Raw genomic sequence first — 24,742 nt, 5'->3', positions numbered from 1 at the left:
TTCCATTCTTTATATAAAACTGAAACATGTACAAACATCTTACAGGAAGTTGTGTAAGACTACTCAGTGTTGTCTGTTGCTTAAAGATAGATACATACCTGCTAAAAATATGAAAATTTCATGAAACTGATTTAAGAAATTGAGGGCTGTGATTTCTGCCAGTGGCTGAGGGCGGGTGGCGGAGGTGAGGGGGGCAGAGTTATGCTATACAAAGAGAATCAAGCATGTTAGAAATAAAAAATGAATCCACTTTAAGAAGTTGGGTGATGGTGATGGGTATACTATACTTCATTTTATTATTATTTATGCCTTTTTGTATGCCTGTTAAACTGCATGATAAGTTTTTTTAAAAAGAAACCAGTTATTTCCTAATAAATGTTTATCTAAGGAATGGAGAATCATGCATTTCAAAGACTAATGCTCCAGAGATGATTCCAATGCCTAAGTAGAAAGTCACACATGTATCTACTGTCACATTTCAAAACCAGCTGAGTCTCCTGCCTTCTGTTTTCCATTCTGGCTGCCATCTTTTCCCATTCTCCTCCTCTTCCACTCTTCTGTTGTTTTTACCCTTGCTCACCTGAAAGCCAATTTATTGTATCTTCTCCCAGTCTCTTTATACACCAACAACAGTTATAATAGCTGACACTGATGGAGCTCTTATCATGAGCCAAGCCTCATTCTCAGTGCTTTGGATCTCACCTTATTTATTTATTTATTTTTGAGGATATTTCCTGTTTCTTTTTATTTTTTTCATTTATTTTTATTAGTTGGAGGCTAGTTACTTTACAATATTGTAGTGGTTTTTGTCATACATTGACATGAATCAGCCATGGATTTACATGTATTCCCCATCCCGATCCCCGCTCTTACCTCTCCACCTGATTCCTCTGGGTCTTCCCAGTGCACCAGGCCCGAGCACTTGTCTCATGCATCCAGCCTGGGCTGGTGATCTGTTTCACCCTTGATAATATACATGTTTCGATGCTGTTCTCTCGAAACATCCCACCCTCACCTTCTCCCACAGAGTTCAAAAGTCTGTTCTGTACATCTGTGTCTCTTTTTCTGTCTTGCATATAGGGTTATCGTTACCATCTTTCTAAATTCCATATATATGCGTTAGTATACTGTATTGGTCTTTATCTTTCTGGCTTACTTCACTCTGTATAATGGGCTCCAGCTTCATCCATCTCATTAGGACTGGTTCAAATGAATTCTTTTTAATGGCTGAGTAATATTCCATGGTGCATATGTACCACAGCTTCCTTATCCATTCATCTGCTGATGGGCATCTAGGTTGCTTCCATGTCCTGGCTATTATAAATAGTGCTGCGATGAACATTGGGGTGCACGTGTCTCTTTCAGATCTGGTTTCCTCAGTGTGTATGCCCAAGAGTGGTATTGCTGGGTCATATGGCAGTTCTATTTCCAGTTTTTTAAGAAATCTCCACACTGTTCTCCATAGTGGCTGTATTAGTTTGCATTCCCACCAACAGTGTAAGAGGGTTCCCTTTTCTCCACACCTTCTCCAGCATTTATTGCTTGTAGACTTTTGGATAGCAGCCATCCTGACTGGCGTGTAATGGTACCTCATTGTGGTTTTGATTTGCATTTCTCTGATAATGAGTGATGTTGAGCACCTTTTCATGTGTTTGTTAGCCATCTGTATGTCTTCTTTGGAGAAATGTCTGTTTAGTTCTTTGGCCCATTTTTTGATTGGGTCATTTATTTTTCTGGAATTGAGCTGTAGGAGTTGCTTGTATATTTTTGAGATTAATCCTTTGTCTGTTGCTTTGTTTGCTATTATTTTCTCCCTATCTGAGGGCTGTCTTTTCACCTTGCTTATAGTTTCCTTTGTTGTGCAAAAGCTTTTAAGTTTCACTAGGTCCCATTTGTTTATTTTTGCTTTTATTTCCAATATTCTGGGAGGTGGGTCATAGAGGATCTTGCTGTGATTTATGTCGGAGAGTGTTTTGCCTATGTTCTCCTCTAGGAGTTTTATAGTTTCTGGTCTTACATTTAGATCTTTAATCCATTTTGAGTTTATTTTTGTGTATGGTGTTAGAAAGTGTTCTAGTTTCATTCTTTTACAAGTGGTTGACCAGTTTTCCCAGCACCACTTGTTAAAGAGGTTGTCTTTCTTCCATTGTATATTCTTGCCGCCTTTGTTGAAGATAAGGTGTCCATAGGTTCGTGGATTTATCTCTGGGCTTTCTATTCTGTTCCATTGATCTATATTTCTGTCTTTGTGCCAGTACCATACTGTCTTGATGACTGTGGCTTTGTAGTAGAGCCTGAAGTCAGGCAGGCTGATTCCTCCAGTTCCATTCTTCTTTCTCAAGATTACTTTGGCTATTTGAGGTTTTTTGTATTTCCATACAAATTGTGAAATTATTTGTTCCAGTTCTGTGAAAAATACCATTGGCAGCTTGATAGGGATTGCATTGAATCTATAGATTGCTTTGGGTAGTATAGCCATCTTGACAATATTGATTCTTCCAATCCATGAACACGGTATATTTCTCCATCTGTTTGTGTCCTCTTTGATTTCTTTCATCAGTGTTTTATAGTTTTCTATGTATATCACCTTATTTATTGTCACACAAATTCTGCAAGGTGGTTACAATGATGTCTGCTGACAGTTGAAGAAAGAGGAAGTTATGAAGGTTGAGAGACTTGTCCAAAGGCACAGGAAAAGGGAGGACCCATGATCCAGACCCATATACTGAGTCTTAAAGCCATATTCTTATCACCTCTGTTATTCCACTTTCCTTAATATGCATGCAACATATTCTATTAAATTTTTTTTTCCCATTTTTGGCCACACTGCATAGCATGTGGGATCTTAGTTCCCCAACCAGGGATTGAACCCAGGTCTATGGCAGTGAAAGCTGAAGTCTTAACCACTGAACCACCAGGCAATTCCCACATGCAACATCTTCTAAATATTTCATATTGATTTTACAAAAAATTAAGTTCCTTGAGCTCAATTAAGATGACATAGTTTGAGAGGAAAACAATTGACTTTTAAATTTTGACTTTCTAACAATAATACAGTCATAGTATATGTGATGCAAACAACAAATCAAGGAAGTAGAGTCCTTTACTATAATTGATTTTCTGACAAGAAAACAAGGTTTAGAAAAGGTAATTATAACTTAGAGTTACACTTGATGAATAGCAGAGCCAGTGCTTAAATCCAGGTCTTCTGTACAATCCAAAAGTCCAGGTTCTTAACCACCACTACACTCCATTTATTGCCTCTACAGATTCACATTCCACCCCAATCACCACCAACTCTTAAAGTCTATTGGGAAAAAATTCTTCACCTTTGTTCAAAGAGGACTAAATTAAGAGTGGTGTACAGTAACTAAGCTTAGTTAGCACACTATTGACAACTATTATAAAATTGTTGGTGGTGTTGTTCAGTCACTAACTCATCTCTGACTCTTTACAACTGCATGGACTGCAGCACGCCAGGTTTCCCTGTCCTTCACCATCTCCTGGAGTTTATATGTGTACATACACATGTAAATGTGTGACTGCTTATGCTTCTTTCTACAGAAATAGAGATGCATTATCTCCTTCACATCCTTACACTGGCTTAAAATTAATTATAGTCACCAACTTGAGTTTATTTCAATACAGTCTAAAAATCTGAGTACTTGTCTGGCATGTCCTAACCTTGCTACGCTCCCCAGAAACTTGTCTAAGAACAGTTCACTTTCAAACTGAGGGATAGAACATTCTCTCCTGTAAACTTAGAGGGGATTTTTTTTCATCAACTTTAGCAAAGCTTAAGTGCCTCATGGCATTAAAAAAAAAAAGACATCCTTTGTCCCCCTCTATCCATTTCAAAACTCAAACATTTATAAATAGCTTTTGCTAGTTGTCATGACAAAACACTATTTATTTTCTACTTTGCAGATCCAAAATATTTTAATATTTTTATCTTCACAAAAAAATAAAAGTCTTGAGTTTTTTTTTCCAGATTATGTTTGATTTTTCCTGTTAAGTGTGTCCAGAGTGATATTCAACACGTAAACTGCTCAAGGACACTAATGGTTTTGGAAATCTAGTTTCTAAGTTTAAAGAAAAAAACCTCTATCATGTTGCCCTTAAGACAAATCTATTGGCACTAATTAAAACACTATAATGTTCAAAATATCAAGTTTGAATATGCTATGTATAAATATAATCAATAACTAACATATGACTTTCTCCCAACTCAATAAAGCATAGATTAGTGAAAAGATTGCCTTATTTTTACAAATGACCCTCTCAATGTCAGTGTAATTCAGTTAAAAATTAGGTATGAACTTATAAAATCACTCAGATCATGAAAAGATGGAAACATCTGGAAAACCACATCATTACTTCAATTTCCTGCTGTAAAAGTCAAATATAGGTAAATCTGACCATTAAAGCAAGGCTTTCCTTGAAAATTTAATAATCATTTGTCAGGTAAAGCAGAAAGTCCCTTGAGAAACACACCTGTCTACCAAAGAAAATTTTTAGGACTCCATGAAGTTGATCTTGCCACTAAACTGTTACTTGCTGAAGGCACGTGATTAAAAAAAAAGTTAAGCCACATTTTTGTGAGTGTGATGAAAAGTAATTGTTACGGTAGATCTCCCTGGACACGTGAATAGGTCATAACATTTATATTATTTTCCACATGAAGTCAAGCCCATGACCCACACAGGCAAAGGAAGTAGTTGTGCAGGTCATGTGAAAAGACAGCTAATCTGGAAGAGTCTATTGGTTTTGCGTGGCATATTTCAGCTTCTGTTTAAACATGGGCATTCATTCTCCAGTTGACATCAAACAATTTCATTGTCAACAAACAAGACAATGGCATACACCATGGAATCTCACAGAGAAGAAGCACCCTGGGTTAATACGCAAAGGTCCATTTACCAATTCCTCAGAATTCTTGAGAACCTGTTTGTGTTAAGTGCCTTTCTCTCCCTAAGCATGGTACCTTCTGCAGCTTAGACTTCTAAAATAGCAAATTTGATGGCTTCCTTTTAAGAGCTAAGATGACTATATAAAAGGCCTTCAGATTTCCCACATACTGGACTCCAGACTATTTACTGACTAAAACTTAACAAACAAGGTGATCAAAAAATAAAGAATGAAGATTAGCAATATGCATGTAGAAAAGTCACTCAGTCATGTCCCACTCTGCAACCCCATGGACTAATTCTCCAGGCCAGATTCATTGAAAAGAAGTGCCAATAAAATAGTCTTTTTGAAGTGCCCATAAATGCCTAAGGAAAAAAAGTTTATTTACACATTTATAGGTCTAGGTCTTAGTATTTGTGTTCAACTGTTCTTTTTGTGTCCTTCTGACTTTAAAATACATCTAATATTTGCATCTTTTAAAAATGAAGGACTTTAAAAAGAACCTTTTTTTAAAAAAAGCAGCAATACAAAATATTTACACATTAATTTGCTATGCAGAATTCGACAACAAAGCAATTAATAATTTGTTTTCTTCCCCCTGTTGCTACAATGATAAGAATGATTACTATGAAACAAAGTTAAGTAACAAATGAAGCTTAAGCTTCTTCTATATGCTATGCAACATAATACACCATGTAGATTAGAATGTACATGTTCAAAAGATTTGAAAAGATAGAACAATGAACGCAGAGTCAAAAGGTAAATGAATGTGTACAAATGATTTTCTAAGCCTTCCAGGACTGCAGGTGTTCGCATTAGAGCTTGGTGCACCATATGGCTTCCATATGTCATAAACTTTAATTTTTGGTAAGGGATAACCATATGTGTGAAGTGCCAACTCACTGGAAAAGACCCTGATGCTGGGAAAGATTGAAGGCAGGAGAAGGGGATGACACAGGATGAGATGGTTGGATGGCATCACCGACTGGATGGACATGAGTTTGAGCAAGCTCCAGGAGTTGGTGATGCACAGGGAAGCCTGGCGTGCTGCAGTCCATGGGGTCGCAGAGTCGGACATGACTGAGCTACTGAACAACAACCGCCGTATGTGTTGCAACATTCTGGGATAAAATGTTTATTATTAATAACTAAGATATACCAGTCCCTGTGCAGAATGGATTTTAAAATTTTGCTGATACGTATATGGGAGCATGTCTTACTTGACTTGCCAACAAGGAAAGGAGACTGGCATCTTCATCCTGAGCTCTTGCCCACTCAGTCACAGTGCCAGCAGGAGGCACCCTCGCCCCCCTGTCCAAGCAGTCCCTTGAGAGAGGGACTTGAGAGAGAGCATGCTGGGGGCTTCACAGGAGAGTGTGGGGTTTGAGGCAAATGCCTGGACACAGTCCACATCTTGTATATTTCCTTGGATGTGTCTTAAAGGAGGAGGAAGGCATGTTGAGCAGCTGTAGACATCAAGGGAAAAAGGGAACACGGCAGAGAAGGGGGACCAGGGGAGAGGAGGAGCAGGACTGCAGGGCAGGGCAGCTCCTTGGTTCCATGTTGGAAGCAGCTGAAGGGATATCTTAGCAGCAGCTCAGGGAAGAGGATTTCCACTTGAGGAGAAAGCTGGAGAAGAGGATTGTTTGCCAGAGACAAAAGGAGAGAGCTGTCCTTTTTGAAACTCCTTTATCAAGGGCTTCCTTGATAGCTCAGTTGGTAAAGAATCTGCCTGCAATTCAGGAGACCCTGGTTTGATTCCTGGGTCAGGAAGATCCCCTGCAGAAGGGATAAGCTACCCACTATTTTTGGGCTTCGCTTGTGGCTCAGCTGGTAAAGAAACTGCCTGCAACATGGGAGACCTGGGTTCAATCCCTGGGTTGGGAAGATCCCCTAGAGAAGGGAAAGGCTACCCCACTCCAGTATTCTGGCCTGGAATATTCCATGGACTGTATAGTCTATGGGGTCACAAAGAGTCAGGACTGAGTGACTTTCACTTTCACTATCAATGGAAGAGAGCCAGGGAAACTGAAAACCATGCCTACTCTCTCCTTGGGACCTGCCCACAGCCCTCAGCCTCCATGGATAGAATCAAAACAGACCAGAGCAAGACCAAGGACATTCTCCCATGTCTCAAACATGGTATAAAGTCTTCACTGCCCTGAGTTCTCATCTAAACTACATAAGTCTGGCTTTGATGAGGAACAGGGGAGAGTTAAACGCCACCCTCTCCTTCCAACTCCAGGGAGCTGGAGTAGAAGGAAGAGTTGACAAACAGACCAAGCCCTAGCCAATTCCAAGACTCAGAGGTCTGGACTGGAGGTCGTGGAGACTAGACTGAAATCTCTGTGGGATTTTAAATTGCATCAGACTTTTTAAAATGGCCTGAAATGACTGATAAGTTATCCACCAAAGGTTATCAAGACACACAGTTAGAAGCATTAAAGAGAAACATAAAATGGTAAAATCCACAGATTTTTCCACAATCAAGATGCAAGCACATCCTTTTTGCATACATAGAGATTAATGTGTACTATTTATGGAGATGTCCTTCATCTAATGCTGTGCTTAGTACCTTATGAAGCGCTCTATCTTTGATCTCATTTAATTCTTACCATGACTATATAAGGTAGGTATGGTTATCCCCACTATACAGATGAGAAAACGGAGGGTGAGCAATGAGAAGTAACCTTATCAATGGTGCAGAGATAGCTTGTTTACATGCGAGTCTATCTGGTTCAAAGATTCATGCTTCTAAGCACTGGATAGACAACTGTCTTGTTAATAATGTACCTTGAAAGGAAAGATCAGGAAATTTATATTCAGGTATACACAACATGTAAACCAAAACAAAAATCACTTGAGATCTACAGATTAGTAAAATTAGAGAATTCAGAATACAGAATCATAGAATCCCAAGAGTCTGAAAGTCAAATCTTTGTACAGTGTATGGAGCCCAGCCAGAAGTGAAGCATTTACCACTAGTAGGAATTCAATAAATACATGTTGAATTAAGATGAAATAAAGGCCTATTCTTGACATTACTATTAACATAGAAACTATGGTAGGAGATGCCTGGGTGATTAGAAACCACAATATATCTATTCATTCACACAACAAGTACTTTTGAGTGTTTACTATGTTTCAGCCTCTTTTTTCTAGGTACTGTAATTGGGCTCTGAATGTGCAAGGATAATCAAAACAGGTCGATATCTGCCCTCCTGGAACTTACCATATATACATCTATTATGTCACAGTTTTCTTATTTTATTAAATCCAGAGGCTAATGATCTGCCTTCCCTGGTGGCTTAGAGGGTAAAGCGTCTGCCTGCAATGCAGGAGACCCAGGTTCGATCCCTGAGTCAGGAAGATCCCCTGGAGAAGGAAATGGCAACCCACTCCAGTGTTCTTGCCTGGAAAATCCCATGGATGGAGGAGCCTCATAGACTACAGTCCATGGGGTCACAAAGAGTCGGACACGACTGAGCAATGACAAGGTCACACATCAAATGTCAGAGCAAAAATTACCATGCAGGAATGCCAAATCCTGTTACAGATTTAACTTTCAGGAGATCTCATACCCTAATGAGACAAAAAAAATATAACTTTAGAAAAAAAATTCCACCTCTGAATTCAAGCCAGTTTTCCTAATCATATTAAAGTTTCTAGCCTGGTTAACAAATGCACAGTGATATCTACAAATGATTTTAGGTCCACCTATTCTACTTAGTAACTAATTACTGGTCATGCATCATTTCATGTTACATTGTTGGTTAACGTGTAATCGATAGGCTTCATTATAAGCCCAATCATGAAAAACAAATGACACTCAATACAAAAATTTACATGCAGCAATCACAAACACACCACAGCAACAAAGAGAGATTGATGAAAAAGGTTTGGTTTCTATAGCAACTATCGCATGGACCATCTGTAAGCCGAACCAGAGCAGTGAAAGCAAAATGAGCACTTGTGACATCTACAGTCGGTCCCTTTGTCTATTTCAACATAAGGTTAAATTTTAATATTTTTTCTCCTATAAGGATAAGCTCCTCCTGTATTTGCTGTTTTGCAATCTGATTGCTTTTTGTTTGAATGAGGCTGTTTTTATTGAGCCTTACAAAAATGACTGTATTTTCCTGCTTAAACTTCCATGCATAAAAGAAAAAGCACAAACACAATGGATAATTGGCAGAAGCAGAGAAACACAGAGTATGAAAATTTTTTATGTTTCCAAAGACAGTCTATAAAATGCTATAATAAAAAGACATTTCTTTGTTTATTTAGTGTTTTGCATTCCAACAACTGGCTTTTCACAATAGCTGTCATTCACACACACACACAAGAAAAACAACAACAAAGAGCAGAGTAGGGAAATTACAACATAATTACTGTGCCTTCTTCATTACCTTATATGTAACTGTACTGCTCACTCTTCAGCCTCTGCTAAAATAATCAACGATCAATCATATGTCACTTTTAAATTTCTCTCTCTATAGGTACACACACATATGTATGTATGTATGAGTCTTTATTTACTTAGTTATAATATCTCCCTTATTAAGTCACCTTTTTTTTTTGAAGAAACTAGTTGAGGCCTTATGGAAAATAACAAAACATTTCAATCTGGGGAAAAAAACAACAACCCACTACCTTTGTAATGAAAGCTTTTCTGCCCTCATTCATGGTGTGTCACCCAAAGAATGCACACAGGAAAGGAGAAAGCCATCAAACAAGGAAAAATGGCTATTTCAATTACATGGGTGGACCCTGAGGACATTATGCTAAGTGAGATAAGTCAGACAAAGACACACATACTGTACAATATCTCTTATACATGGAATCTAAAAAACCAAACTTGGTGCTTTTGCCTTCCAAGACAGACCGCATTCTGCCCATGGAACTGTATCTCTCTAAATAAACTTGCTTTCACTTTAAATAAATAAAATTATATAAGAAACCAAACTTGAGAAAACAGAAGAGAGGAATGGTAGCTACCAGGGGCTGGAGGTGGAGTGCAGAGAACAGGAGAGATATTTTTTAAGGGCACAAATGTGCAACCAGTAGAAAAATAATCCTGGAGATCTAACATACAGTGCAGGGATTAGAGACAACAAAATTGTATTATAAACATCAAATTTGCTTAAGGACTAGATTTTAATTGTTCCCACCACTAGAAGAAACATAATTATTTGACTCAAGAGGTGTGTCAGACAAGGTTACAATGGCAATCATATTGCAATATACATGGGTCAAATATAAATTCCATGTCAATAACATCTCAATTTAAAAAGGAAAAATGGCTAGTTACCAGCCAAGGTGCAAAACTCTTGTTTCCGTCAGTTCATGCTTCACACTATCCATACCAGTTGGCTGGCTTGTAAAAATGGTGTGCCTCTGCTCACAGCTTGCCCACTGTGCAACTCCCCTGTGATCCCACTCCATCACAATTCCTCCCTCCCTCAAGCCAGCCTGATTATGTCTATGTCCCTGCAGTTGAGTGAAATACAGAAGGAGCCAATCAGATCTGGATGCTGTGGCCAGAGAGCATGTGCTTATTTCCTGGTGCCTCCTGTGTACTCAGGAGAATATTGCCAAAGCCTGCCCCCAAGCTACATGGTCTGATATTTTCAAAGAGTGAGTGATGGAAGCTTAAATACATAATGGAGACAGTGTTCAGGGATGGCTCTGTTAAGGAGGCCTTTATTAACTGAGATTTCTAATCAACAGAAGCCTCCTCTTAACAGAGACAACCAGAAACTGATCTAATCATACAATGTCAGTATATATGTTGAGACAATGTTTCAATGTAAAAATATCAAAGGTTACAAAGTGAATGTCTCTTGAAACAAAGTCACCAGGGGCAAAGAACATGATGTTTCTAGAAGATACATTTCAGAAGGAGGTTATACTACACAGGCATCACACAGGATGGATCAACATCCCCAGTGAACATCTGAATGTGAATCTGGATCTGTGGACTCTGGTCCAAGTGTCTCAGTTCATTCTATCTGGCTGCCATTTATTTAGCAAGTCTCTGTTCTAGGCACTATGCTAAATCCATAATCCATATCATCTCTATATTTGTAAATCCTTAGCAATTATGTATTGTTATCTTCATTTTACAGATCAGGAAAGGAAGGTTGCGAGGAGTTCAGAAATAATTTGCAGTAAATAGAAGGGCTGATTTTTGGATACAGGTCTCTCTGACTCTAAAGAGACTGTCAACATTTATAACACTTGGTGCTGCTTTTGTCTGTTTGGGGGCCTCTATAATAAAATACCAGGGACTGGGTAGCTTATCTTTTCCCCAGTTTGGCAGGTTGGGAAGTCCATGATCAGGGTGCCAGCATGGTCCAGTCCTGGTTCAGAGACTGCCTTTTTGCTGTGTCCCCACATGGCAGAAGGAGCCAGGAAGTCCTGTGGGATCCCTTTTATAAGGGCACTAATCCCATTCACGAGGCCTGCACCGTCATGACCTAATAACTTCCCAAAGATCCCATGCACTAGGTTGGTTAAAAATGTCATTGGGGTTTTTGCATAAAATGTTACCAGACAACTCGAATGACCTCCTCGGCCAGCCCAATACTTAATACAATCACCTTTGGGTGTTAAGATTTCAATATATGAAATTTGAGGGGACACATTCAGACTCCAGTAGATGCCTCATTTGAGAATTGGGGAAACTGGGGAATAGAGAAGATAGTCTTCTCAATCATTACCAGAAAAGGAACTGGAAATTAGATCTGTTCACCCTGAGGACACTTGTCTTCCAAACCATGCAAGATGGCTTCACAGTTCTGTCCATCCCAACCAAAGGAATCAGTAAACTTATCCTGGCAATGCTGGGAAGTCATCCATCATCTTTCTTTTTTTTGTCTTGCCACATAACTTTTTCGTCAACTTCCTTCACCCAATAAAGTTAGTTCTACCTTCTGTTTCAGGAAACCCAAGCAGCAGGTATCGCCACCAAACTGGGGAACCATCTCTGAACACAGAGTTAGTGAAATTTCCATGAAGGAGCCCTTCAACACAAATCAGTACTTTAATTGTTTTCTATTTAGTGATGTAATGAAAGATGTGGTCACTTGTCAAAGAAAATCTGAGAATCAAAGCAGATGAACAGACACAGAGCAGGGAGGTTTGAAATTCCACCTGTTCCGTTCTACCTGGTCCTCAGACGGTATGAGGTTTAAAAACAATACTGGAGTCTGTCAGAAGGCAGTAGGTGAGAAATCTAATGGGCCAACTATTCTGAAAGTTCTAATGAACAAGTAAACACAGTTGCTAGAAAAAGAAAGTGAATGAATAAAGGAGTGATGCAGCAATGAATGGCTCTAACAAGTTAATTAGGGATAAGCAAACCAAAAATAACTCCCCTGAAGGGACATCAAAAAATTATCACCCAACAGATTGAATTTGGCCATAAACTAAAGCCAGTGAACAACTAGCCTTACTATTCTATTGAAATCAAATTCTTACCTCATTGTGTAGAGTAAGCATGAATGTCATGGAGGTGAATTTCAGTGCAAAACATAAGTGAAGTGCCAAAATCTGCTGTTTCTAAAAGCAAGGTGTTCTAGCAGGAGGTTGAGGCATGAGAAAGCAATTTCTCAATGGCAATTACTCATCTTGCCATCTCTTCAATTGTTCCCACTTAAGAAATGGAAATAACATACAACTGCTGCTTGACAATTATAAGATTATTGTTAAAAAATGAATAAAGTTCTGAATTTCTTAGAAAAATGTGGTATAAAAATACTAAATGTCTCAATTTGTAAGGAGCCTTATCAGGGGAAAAAATGGACCAATTCATTTAAATAGGGATAATGATGAATAATCAAATACTACAGAAAACATGCCTATGAGTTATAAAAACAACAGATCATTTTTATAGGAGTTTTAGATTTTAACAGTTTAAAGTATTTATGTTCATTCTTGTGTAAGCAAATTTCCCTTTTCTCTTATTAATGGAAACCAGGCATATTCAAATTTCAGGCAAGCCCAATGACATACCAAAGATGACATACCAAGCAGGATTAATTTTAAAAGTCAGTACAATATATGGATTCTATAAATCAAAATATTTTCAATTTACTCATGACTCTTACAAGGAAGATTTTTGACACAGCAAAAATTTTAAAGTATAATTAAGGCAATGTAACAAAAAAGATGATTAAAATATAGTGATTTCAGAATGGCAAAGTGTCACCAATGCAAACGGTCACTCTAAGTCTGCTTTGATTTTATTTTGAATTTATTCAGCATTTTTAAATAACCTGGAACTTTTGGACACATTTTCATAACCATAGTTTAAAACGTCCACTGTTCAGAAATGCTTATTTGATGTTTTTAAAAACATAAACTAAATTAAGTGTTCTATCTGAAAAGAGAACAGTCTTGTGGGTGCAAGGGGGAGGAGGATGGGAGAGGGGAGGATGGGGAGTTTAGGATAAGCAGATGCAAACTAGTATGTATAGGATGGGTAAAAAACAAGGTCCTACTGTATAACAGAGAACTATACTCAATATCCTGTGATAAACCATAATGGAAAAGAATATGAAAAGGAATATATATGCATATAACTGAGTCACTTTGCTATCCACAGAAATTAACACAACACTGTAAATCAACCATACTTCAATAAAATTTTTTACAATTATTCTATTTGAAAAGCCACTATTATCTCACTTACCTTTGAATCTCTTTTTTATCTTTGTCGGTAATCACACACACACACACACACACACACACACACCCTGTCACACACACCCTGTCACACACACACACCCTGTCACACACACACCCACACCCTGTCACACACACACACACACACACACACACACACACACACACACACACACACACACACACACACACACACACACACACACACACACACACACACACACACACACCCTGACTCTGCAACCCTGTGGACTGCAGCCTATCAGGCTCCTCCGCCCATGGGATTTCCCAGGCAAGAATACTGGAGTGGGTTGCCATTTCTTTCTCCAGGGGATCTTCCTGACCCAGGGATCAAACCATGTCTCCTGCATCGCAGGCAGATTCTTTTCCACTTAGCCACTGGGAAAGTCCCAGTGCACATATATCTTTAATTTTATCTTTAGCTAGACTAGAAAAAATTGCAAGAAAAAAAAATTATCCAATGCTACAAAGCAACATGTGTTGACTGCCAAGCTATCTTCATAAATGCTACAGATTTGAAAAGTGAGGCAGACTGATTCAAAGCCAAGTGGTCATAAAACACTCCAGAGAGAACAACTAATGATGGATCTTGAAAGCAAGGTTCAGGCTCTGATAGGCACAGAGAAGGAAAGCAATTCTTCCCTGTGGAGAAAATGAAAGTACAAGAGCAATGGTATGAACAACATTATCAGAAAGTAATTAATAAATCCATTTGGCTAAACTCCCGTTGTTTTATCAGTTCAGGCTACTGTAACAAATTATCACAGATGAGGTGACCTATAAACAACAGAAATGTATTCCTCACAGTTCTGGTGGCTAAAAGTCTGAGACTGGGAGACAGCAAGGTTGAGCTCTGGTGAGGACCCTCCTTTCATTGCAGAAAGCCTTCTTCTCATTGCTCCCTCACACTGCAGAAAGGAGACTAGAACTCTCTCTGGGGCCTCTGCTGTAAGGGCACTAACCCCATTCACGAGGGTTCCAACTTCCTGATCTAATTAACAACTAAAGGTCCCACCTCTGAACGCCATCATATTGGGGGTTAGGATTTTAATGTATGAATCTGTAGGGGACACACACATTCAGTTTATAGCACCAGCTTTAGATGCAAGAGAACTGGGTGATTGATCTGTAAGAATAAAATGGGATTGTCTTAATCGGAGGCTTCAATGTCAGAATATTTTCTAGGCAAGCTTGGGGGATTATTTAATGTCTTCATCAGTATTTATCATGAATGTCATGTTTTGGAGAGATTAACTGAATGGCTTTATATGGAAAGGATGAAAAGGAGGGAGGATCCAGAGGGAGGGACACCAATTAGGAAGCTTTGCCAAGCCCCCTGTGGACTGAATATTATTAATTATGACACGCCGCTGCCCCCCAATTTATCTCCCTTCAACACTCCCCACCAAGTTTACTCAGCTTAAGTATAATGGAATGGGTTGCCATTTCCTTCTCCAGGGGATCTTCCCCACCCCAGGACTGAACCCATGTCTCCTGTGTCTCCTGTATCGGAAGTGGATTCTTTACCCATTGGGACATCAGGGAAGCCCCTCTACCCTCCATAAGAGGCCAACTTCAGGAGAAGCTGATACAACTGCATTTTTATCTCAAAGGAATCCCATCCTCCAGGCCATTGCCTGGTGCACAAATGAATCAGAATTCAGCAATCCTCTGGGCCCTGGAGCTGGTTCATGGGCAGAGCTGTGACCTGATTCCAAGTGATGAAATGCCAAGTGCTATTTCCTAGACATTTCCAGGAAAAGTGTAGTTTGGATGTTGCTATGGTAGGGTTTACAGATCTGAACTCTTTATTTTTAAATTTATTTTTAATAGGAGGAAGGGGATATGAACGCTCATAACCATCCTGCTGATGGTGGAAGGGAGGGCAGGACCGAGAAATTCAGAAAGAAACACTGCAGGGTTTGGATGAAGTCCATCTTGGGGCCTGCTTTGTCTCTGGACTTCCAGTTCTGTCAGCCAATAAAATTCCTGCCTGCCTGAGCCAGGTTGAGCTGTCTTTGCTGTTACTTACAGGCAACAACATCGAAACATATATACCTTCGGCATGAAACTATAACAAGTGTCTGGAGTAGGTTATTGGCAGAGGGAGAGAAGGAAGAGGAAGGAAGGGATCTGCTCACTCAGTAAACATTTACAGAGTGTCCTTAATGTGCCAGACCCACATGCTAGGTGCTCAATGAACAAAGATGATGAATAACACACAGCCCCAGCCATCAGAGAACTCCGAAAATTGTTGACCAATGTAATGATCATTATTGAAAAGCAATGCACAGGTAACAAAGTGGGTGCCATATAAAGAATGAAAAGAGAGGAAAGGGGAGGGAGGGAATCCAAATGGAGCATCCTGAATTCAGGAAGAGCAAGGAGGACTCAGAATAGGATGGAATCAAAAGCCTCTGTACTGGGGAGGGGACACATGTATACCTAATGGCTGATTTATGTTGATGCATGGCAGAAACCAACAGAATATTGTAAAGCAATTATCCTTCAATTTAAAAAATTTTTTCTTTCTTCCTTTTTTTTTTTTAAAGCCTCTGTACTGGAAAAATCAGGAACATAGAGAACGTACCTGGTCCTTGAAGCTTTGTTGCCTGGAAGACAACCGTTCTAATGCCTTCCTCAATTTTAAACAAAGTGGGCCACATGGACAGAGGCATTTCATTCATAGTGGTGGCATAAGAGAAGAGATAGGGACTTCCCTGGTGGTCCAGTGGATAAAAATCTGCCTGCCAATGCAGGGGACATGGGTTCAATCCCTGGTTGGGGAAGATCCCACAGGCCATGGAACAACTAAGCCCATGCACCACCACTACTGAATCTGTGCTCTAGTGCCGGTGAACCACAACTACTGAGCCCACAGGCTTCAGCTATTAAAGCCCATGCACCCTAGAGCCTGTGCTCCACAATGAGAAGCCTGTGCACTGCAACAAAGAGGAACATCTGCTCGCCACAAGCAGAGAAAGCCCACACAGCAATGAAGACCCAGTGCAACCAAAAATAAAAGCAAATAGTTAAAAAAAATTTTTTTTTAAAGATAGGGTAGCCCATTGTTAGGAAGATGAGTTTTAGAAACCCATGAGATGAGAGGACAGCAAAAAAAGTCAAGTCTTGCTTTACCAATGGATCAGTATCAAGGCCACACTCAAAAATGTGTTCTTGTCACTGTGTGCTTGAACAGCTTCACATGGTGGGTGCAATTTTATATCAAACTGTGGGATTTGAAAGCAATGCAATCTCTGTGTATACATCTGTAAATAAGGCCTGAACTCTAATGTGAGCTCAACTGTGCTCAGTTGCTCAGTTGTGTCTGAAACTTTCCAACCCCATGGACTGTAGCCCACCAGGCTTCTCTGCCCTGGGATTTTCCAGGCAAAAATACAGGAATGGGCTGCCATTTCCTCCTCCAGGGATCTTCCGGACCCAGGAATCAAACCTGCACTCCTGCATTGCAGGTGGATTCTTTATCTGTTGAGCTATGGGGAAAACCCTGTAAAATATGGATGGTCATACTAACCATAGCTTCCTTTGGACAGGTTTACTTTGAGGATCAAGTGAGTTTATATATATAAAACCTGCAAAACCAAGTCTGGAACATAGGAAGTGCTTAATAAGTATCACCTGTTACTAGTGTTACTCTTATTACACTTCATGCTGTGGACAGGAGGAACTACAAATTCAGAATTTGAAAAAGGCACAGCAGTGATCACAGATGAAAGCTGGTTTTCAAGAGTACCAATGCACTTTACACCTGGAAAAAACCGTAATTCAAAATGACACATGCACCTCAATGTTCACTGCAGTGCTATTTATAATACCTAGGACATGGAAGCAACCTAAATGTCCATCAACAGATGAATGGTTAAAAAAAGATGTGGTACATATATACAGTGGATTATTATTTAGCCATAAAAAGGAATGAAATAGCGTCATTTGCAGAGATATGGATGGACCTAGAGATTGTTATATAGAGTGAAGTAAGTCAGAAAGAGAAAAACAAACATCATACAGTAACACTGACATGTGGAATCTAGAAAAGTGGTACAGATGAATCTATTTGCAAAGTAGAAATAGAGACACAGATGTAGGGAACAAATTTATGGACACCATGGAGGGAACAGAGGGTGGGATGAATTGGGAGAATGGGATTGACACACATATATACTGCTATGTATAAAAGAGATAACTAATGAGAACCTACTGCATAGGACAGGGAACTCTACTTCATGCTCTGTGGTGACCTAAATGGGAAAGAAATCTAAAAAAGAAGGGATATGTGTGTGTGTGTGTGTGTGTGTGTGTGTGTGTGTGTATAAAATTGGTTCACTTTGCTGTACAATGCAAAAGAATGTGCAAACTACCACACAATTGCACTCATTTCACATGCTAGCAAAGTAAAACTCAAAATTCTCCAAGCTAGGCTTCAACAGTATGTGAACTGAGAACTTCCAGATGTTCAAGCTAGAGTTAGAAAAGGCAAAGGAACCAGAGATCAATTGCCAACATCCATTGGATCATAGAAAAAAGAGAATTGCAGAAAAACATCTACTTCTGCTTCACTGACTGCACTAAAGCCTTTGTGTGGATCACAACAAACTGAAAAATTCTTAAAGAGATAGGAATACCAGACAACCTTACATGCCTCCTAAGAAATCTGTATGCAGGACAAGAAGCAACAGTTACAACCAGACATGGAACAATGGACTGGCTCTAAATTGGGAAAGGAGTACAAGAAGACTACATATTGCCACCCTGCTTATTTAACTTATATGCAGAGTACATCATGCAAAATGCCAGGCTGGATGAAGCACAAGCTAGAATCAAGATTGCCGGGAGAAATATCAATAACCTCAGATACACAGATGACATCATCCTTATGGCAGAAAGCAAAGAAGAACTAAAGAGCCTCTTGATGAAAGTGAAAGAGTAGAGTGAAAAAGTTGGCCTAAAACTCAACATTCAAAAAACTAAGATCATGGCATCTGGTCCCATCACTTAATGGCAAATAGATGAGGAAACAATGGAAACAATGACAAACTCTATTTTCTTGGACTCCAAAATCACTGCAGATGACCGCAGTGACCGCAGCTATGAAATTAAAAGATGCTTGCTCCTTAGAAGAAAAGCTATGACCAACCTAGACAGCATATTAAAAAGCAGAGGCATTCCTTTGCCAACAAAGGTCCATCTAGTCAAAGCTGTGGTTTTTCCCGTAGTCCTGTATGGATGTGAGAGTTAGACAATAAAGAAAGCTAAGCACCAAAGAATTGATGCTTTTGAACTGTGGTGCTGGAGAAGACTCTTGAGAGTTCCATGGACTGCAAGGAGATAAAACCCAGTTAATCCTAAAGGAAATCAACCCTGAATATTCATTGGAAGGACTGATGCTGAAGCTGAAGCTCTAATCCTTTGGCCACCTGATGCGAAGAGCTGACTTCTTAGAAAAGACTCCAATGCTGGGAAGGATGGAAGGCAGGAGGAGAAGGGGATGACAGAGGATGAGATGGTTGGATGGCATTGCTGACTCAAAGGCCATCAGTTTGGGTAAGCTCCAGGAGTTGGTGATGGACAGGGAAGCCTGGCGTGCTGCAGTCCATGGGATTGCAAAGAGTTGGACACGACTGAGCAATTGAGCTGAACGTGCTGTACAGAAGGAACTTACACAACATTATAAAGCAACTATACTTCAGTTAAAATGAATAGAAAAAGAGTACCGATGCACTGCAACTAATGAACAAGTAATAGACGGCTCTGTCCCAGAGGAGAGACTCTCGTAGTCAATTCAAGTTCATGGATATTACACAGGATGCCACAGCAGCTTTTAGTCTGTCTTCCTTTAGCAGCAGCAGCCCTCAGAGAAACTGACCATGGCCAGAGCCAGTTGTAAGGCGGAGTGGGCTGCCAAGCTCACCACCAACGTCAGGTGTCACTCTGATCAAGAGCCGTCTCCACTGCGTTAGGCAATGACAGTCTGAACAGAGGACATTCTTGGCACGCCTGCCCGAGGGCTGTGGAGTGTCCCACTGGCCATGAGCCAGCAGCTCATAATCCACACTCTCTTGATGAGTGGAATGCTTTTATGAGACATTGACCAGGGTCTGAGACATCATCAGTGGCCGCAGAAGAGAGTGCATCAAGCTGACTCCCGGGGACCTAGAAGCCAGCACTGGCCTCTGGGCCCCTCCCGCTAACCTGAAGACATGCACCACCCCAGGCCCTCTTTAACTGCTGGGGTGAGTCGGCTTGTGTTCACGGCCTTGTCCGTGTGAGCGTCTCCTGCCCTGGAATGAGGACCCGTGCAGGCTGCTTCCGTTTTAAGCGCTGATTTTGTTCTCCTCTGTTTACACTGGAACTTCTCCTGTGGCATTTAAAGCCTCCAAATATGTAGTTTTATGTAAACTGACTAAACTGGCTAACAATTGTTTAATGACTGCCTAAAATAACCAAAGTGAAAAAGAGCAAACCCCATTACATTCTGGAAAAGTATTCCGGAGAAGATCTTGAACTCTTCCTTCGCAATCGCAGGATATTTAAAGAAATGATATTTAAAGCAACATCTTATCTTCATTAGCCATGTATTTTTAAATAAAAAAAATTCAAATTTAGAGATTACAAGCTTACGGATCATCAGACGACATGCAGTTCTCTAAATGCTGAATGTCAAGCTACAAGTTTAAAACGGGAAGCACATTTCACTTCTGAAATCTTCTGGCCAACTCGAGATCAGCCATCACTGTAAAGTCAAGCCATATCACGAAATCTATGCTGTGTCCCCCTGCCTCCCATGATAGGGGCTGCTAAAAGCATAATTAAAGGAATGTTTGTTTTCCAAAACATAAACTTCAGTATAGAGTGGTGAAAGATCTGCGAAGACGAACTCAAATCTGGATATGGCCTCAGAGTCCTCTTTCAAGTGCAAATCTCCTGATGACAATGAGATTACAACCTATCTCGGCCATATTCCCCGTGTCTCGCTATGGGTTACTGTCTCCAAATGAACAGTTTCATCTAAGGAGGAAACTGCAGAGAGAAACCCACCAGCTTCAAGCCTTTATTGGGGGCCCTTGGGGCACAATGCCAGAAGCACAGAGGGTATCTGAGAATTACACAGGATTGAACTCTCAACTGTAAATATGTCCAAAATCATCGAGGAGTTCCTTCCAGAGGACAGAGTGGAAAAAAAAAATCCCTAACAATCTAGTGATGGCCTACAGTTCTTTACAACTTTGCGTTTCTGTCTCAGTTGAACTGAGAAGCTTTTGTTCACTAACACCTGGCTTCCCGCATCCCAGGGACCCAGAGCTGCTCAAGGCCCTCAGGTACCTAGACTTCCCCATCACTAATCAGCCATCATAACTGGAAAGACTAGCATGTGTGCTGAGCAAGGTGGCAGAGAGATGAGCGTCACAAGTTCACGAACAGATGAGTGGATAAAGAAGATGTGGTACACTGTTACACTTAAAGTGGAGAACCAACAAGGACCCGCTCTGTAGCACAGGGAACTCTGCTCCACGTTATGTGGCAGCCTGGATGGGAGGGGAGTTGGGGGCAGAATGGATACATGTGTGTGTATGGCTGAGTCCCTCTGTTGTGCACCTGAAACTATCACAACAGAGTTGGCTACACTCACGTCCCAAAGCTGGTTAACCTTAACTATTTGAGGAGGGTCCCTGCTGTTTTTCACGATGCACTCTTGCTGTGTATTCTCTGCTCTGCCACCAGATGCTCTTTCGAAACCAGATCTAAGGATGCCACACTCTGCTTACAATCCTACAAAAATTTTCCATTGCCCTCGGGGCAAACTCCCTAACTGGCTTTAAGACCTTTTATGATGCATCCCCATCTTCCCTCTCCTGCTGTTCTCTCGTTTACAGGCAACGTTCAGTTTCCGGAACACACCATGCTACCCATCTCTCCGCTTCCCTCAAACCCATATCCCCCTGGCTCCCACCACTGCCACCTTCCCCAATCCTTGGCCTGGACACATTCTATCAAAATCTATCATAAGGTTTCAATAAGACATTGCCTCTTTCAGGAAATCTTCCATGACATCACCCCTCCCCCACCAAGTCTCCCACATTTAATCCAGGGGGGGTCACTCAGATGGGTGAGATCTCAGGAGCAGATAGAGAAAAATGGCAGGTGGGTGGCTGGCTGATTGGGTCTTCTCCTATTAAAAGAGTAGCTGAAGGGAATATCCTTGAGGGATTTGAAGCTACTCCTACACCATCATATTCTTGAACCCTATGTATCTGGAAAAACCCATGTGAATATGTCTTTTTTATTACACAGATCGTTGTGCCTCCGGGTCATGGGAACAAAGCCAGTGCAAGAGTCCCTAGTGCAGAGGACACTAATGTGAGTTAAACATCCTGGGGCCTCATGGAGCCCTAAAAATGAAGGGGCTCAGGGGGCAAGAAGATCATCCAAAGGCTTCTCTGTGATGTTACCACAACTCTATTGTTCATCTGAGCTTTACTGGAGCCTTAACACAGACACACAGTTAAAATGGTCTTCAACCAGGGTCTTTGAGTGGAACTATTACCAGCATGTACAGTGGCTTTGTTTCAATCAGTAAAGTTGAACCCCGCCAGAGAGACTCATTAGAAAGAAGCAACCCTTCCTTTAGACCAACCAGAGAGACAGGTGAATTTCAAGCCCCACTTGTGGGAGCTTAGCAGGTCCTCCTCTTGCAGAGGAACCAATAAGCATGACCAGCACAACCACATGGAGTGAATAAGCCTCACCAGACCTGTCTCTGACCCACATCCTTTTTCTATTTTTTTAAAAATTAAAGAAAAAATTGATTGGAGTATGTAGTTGATTTACCATGTTATGTTAGTTTCAGTGTACAGCAAAGTGAATCAGCTGTATGTATACATATATCCACTCTTTTTAGATTCTTTTCCTTTATAGGTCATTACAGAGTATTGGGCTTCCCTTGTGGCTCAGCTGGTAAAGAATCTGCCTGCAATGCAGGAGAACTGGGTTCAATTCCTGGGTTGGGAAGATCTTTTGGAGAAGGGAAAGGCTACCCACTCCAGTATTCTGGCCTGGAGAATTTCATGGACTGTATGGTCCATGGGGTTGCAAAGAGTTGGACACAACTGAGTGACTTTCACAATTCACACAGAGTACTGAGTAGGGTTCCCTGATGATACAATAGGTCTTTATTAGCTATCTATTTTATATATAGTATATGTCAATCTCAATCTCTCAAGGTATCCCTCCCCCCACACATCCCTTTTTTATCTGTGACCACTGACCCACAATCGCACATGAAGAAGAATATGTGTGGCGCCCAAGGTTTCCATCCTACAGTCGGAAGAAAAGGAAGGACCTGGAGAGTTAGTCTTCACACCAACAGGGGGTAAAGTGTCATCGACTCCTATAAGAAACCACCTCCCACTATAGAACTGTTAAAGATGGAGACTTGGACTTCACACAAAAGCTGCAACTGATTCTCTTTTTATTTGTTTTGTTTGCATTAGGGATGTATTCACCCCTGTTGAACAAATGCCAATCCTTGGAGTTAAATCAATGAGATAAATATCATTATCTCCATCTCCCTTCTTTGTTTGCAGAAGACACAAGAAAACTTGATCACTGATGCTTATTGCATCTTCATAGAGCCTGCTTCCTTTCCCACCATATCTTTCCAACAAGATGTTGAACTAAAGTCATACCACTAAAAAATATAATAAACCTAATAAAGCTACTCAACTCGGTCTCAGAGTCTGCCTCTCAGAGAACCCAACCTGTGACATTGACTGTGTTCCCATTTCATCAACTCATCAGCTTGTCTGGGAAAAGAACACGACCCTATAGAATAAGGTCATAGGTTCAAAACCCATGTGACTCATTCATTTCATAGTAAAAGAAAGCCTTATTCAAGGAACATAGAACAAACACTTTCCACAGAACAATGGCTCCTCTCAAACCATCTTCTCCTGCAGGGAGACCATATCTCTTGTAGGCATGGATCAGGATTATCATCTTCACAGTCACAGGAAAGCAAAGTGGCAGAGAATTACACACATATAAAAATGTAATTCTTTTAAGAAGTGGGGGGGGGGGGGAAGAAACCCTAGGAAGAGAGAAATATTTAAAAGGTGATATCAATTAAAGAATATTTCTACAAGTGTCAACAGTCGCGCTCGACTCTTTGCAAACCAATGGAATGTTGCAAAGTCCATGGAATTCTCCAGGCAAGAATACTGGAGTGGACAGTCATCCTTCATATCCCATACACCAATCCACAATATCATCTTCACCAAAGGGGATGTTTCAGCTTGTTCAACTGTTTCGACCTAAATAATGTCCACATCTTGGGTGTATTTGTATGGTGGAAGGGGAGAAGCTGATTTCCTCCCTTGTAGGTTGACAAGCTCCGCTAGACCAACAAACATACTTTTCTCGGAGTGCTGTGATCACCTCTGACTTGATGCAAGGAGATTTGCCTTTCCCTGTCTTAGATTCCAAACATTTGAATACCAATATTCAAGATGTCCCAAAGCTCCCCTAGTTAGAGGATTCTATAGTTCTTAAATATTAGCAAAAAATGTAAATTTGGAAATTGAAAAATTTTTCATAAAATTTAACCTAAATCATTTTATGGCAAATCACATAATCTCTCCAAATTATAATAATTACTACTTACTTGATTGTTGTGGATGATGGGAACACACCCTCAGAAAGAGTAAGTTTCCAGTTGAGTGGCATGTACACCCATCATGGTGTAGAAGGAAGTGTGAACAAGCTCTGAATTTCCAGTGCTGCCTTTCCGAGTCTCTCCTTTCAGAATCTGAAATCACCACCATCTTGTTTGCAACATGTATTTGAGGTCACCAGCCAAGTGCTGAGGTTCAATAGAATGTGCCCACAGGTCTTCCATAAACACTTGTCAAATGGATTGTGTAAAAAATATGGTATCAAAATGACCCAGATAAAGGAAAACTAAAACCAACAGATGTTTTCTTTGCCTAGTAGGTAGGCTAGAATTTAAAAGAATGATAATATCCAATGTTGATGAAGATGTGATAGAAAATGTGGGGGCAGTGTATCCACTGTTCTGGGAGAATAAGTTGGCAAAAAATATGTGCTTTAA

At 40.4% G+C, this 24,742-nt stretch overlaps 1 protein-coding gene and 1 non-coding gene across 5 annotated transcripts in view; one reads left to right on the top strand and one right to left on the bottom strand.

Annotated features, from left to right (window-relative positions):
• The window catches only part of CACNB2 (calcium voltage-gated channel auxiliary subunit beta 2), a 408,788-nt gene that overhangs the window by 325,717 nt on the left and 58,329 nt on the right, over positions 1 to 24,742 (bottom strand). The gene's annotated exons all lie outside the window — the stretch shown is intronic.
• TRNAC-GCA lies at positions 8,206 to 8,278 on the top strand. Its single transcript has one exon. It is a non-coding gene; the product is annotated as a tRNA-Cys (tRNA).

The sequence above is a fragment of the Cervus elaphus genome, chromosome 23, assembly GCF_910594005.1.
Source record: "Cervus elaphus chromosome 23, mCerEla1.1, whole genome shotgun sequence".
Classification (NCBI taxonomy): domain Eukaryota; kingdom Metazoa; phylum Chordata; class Mammalia; order Artiodactyla; family Cervidae; genus Cervus; species Cervus elaphus.
This window is presented reverse-complemented; position numbering and strand designations above follow the sequence as displayed.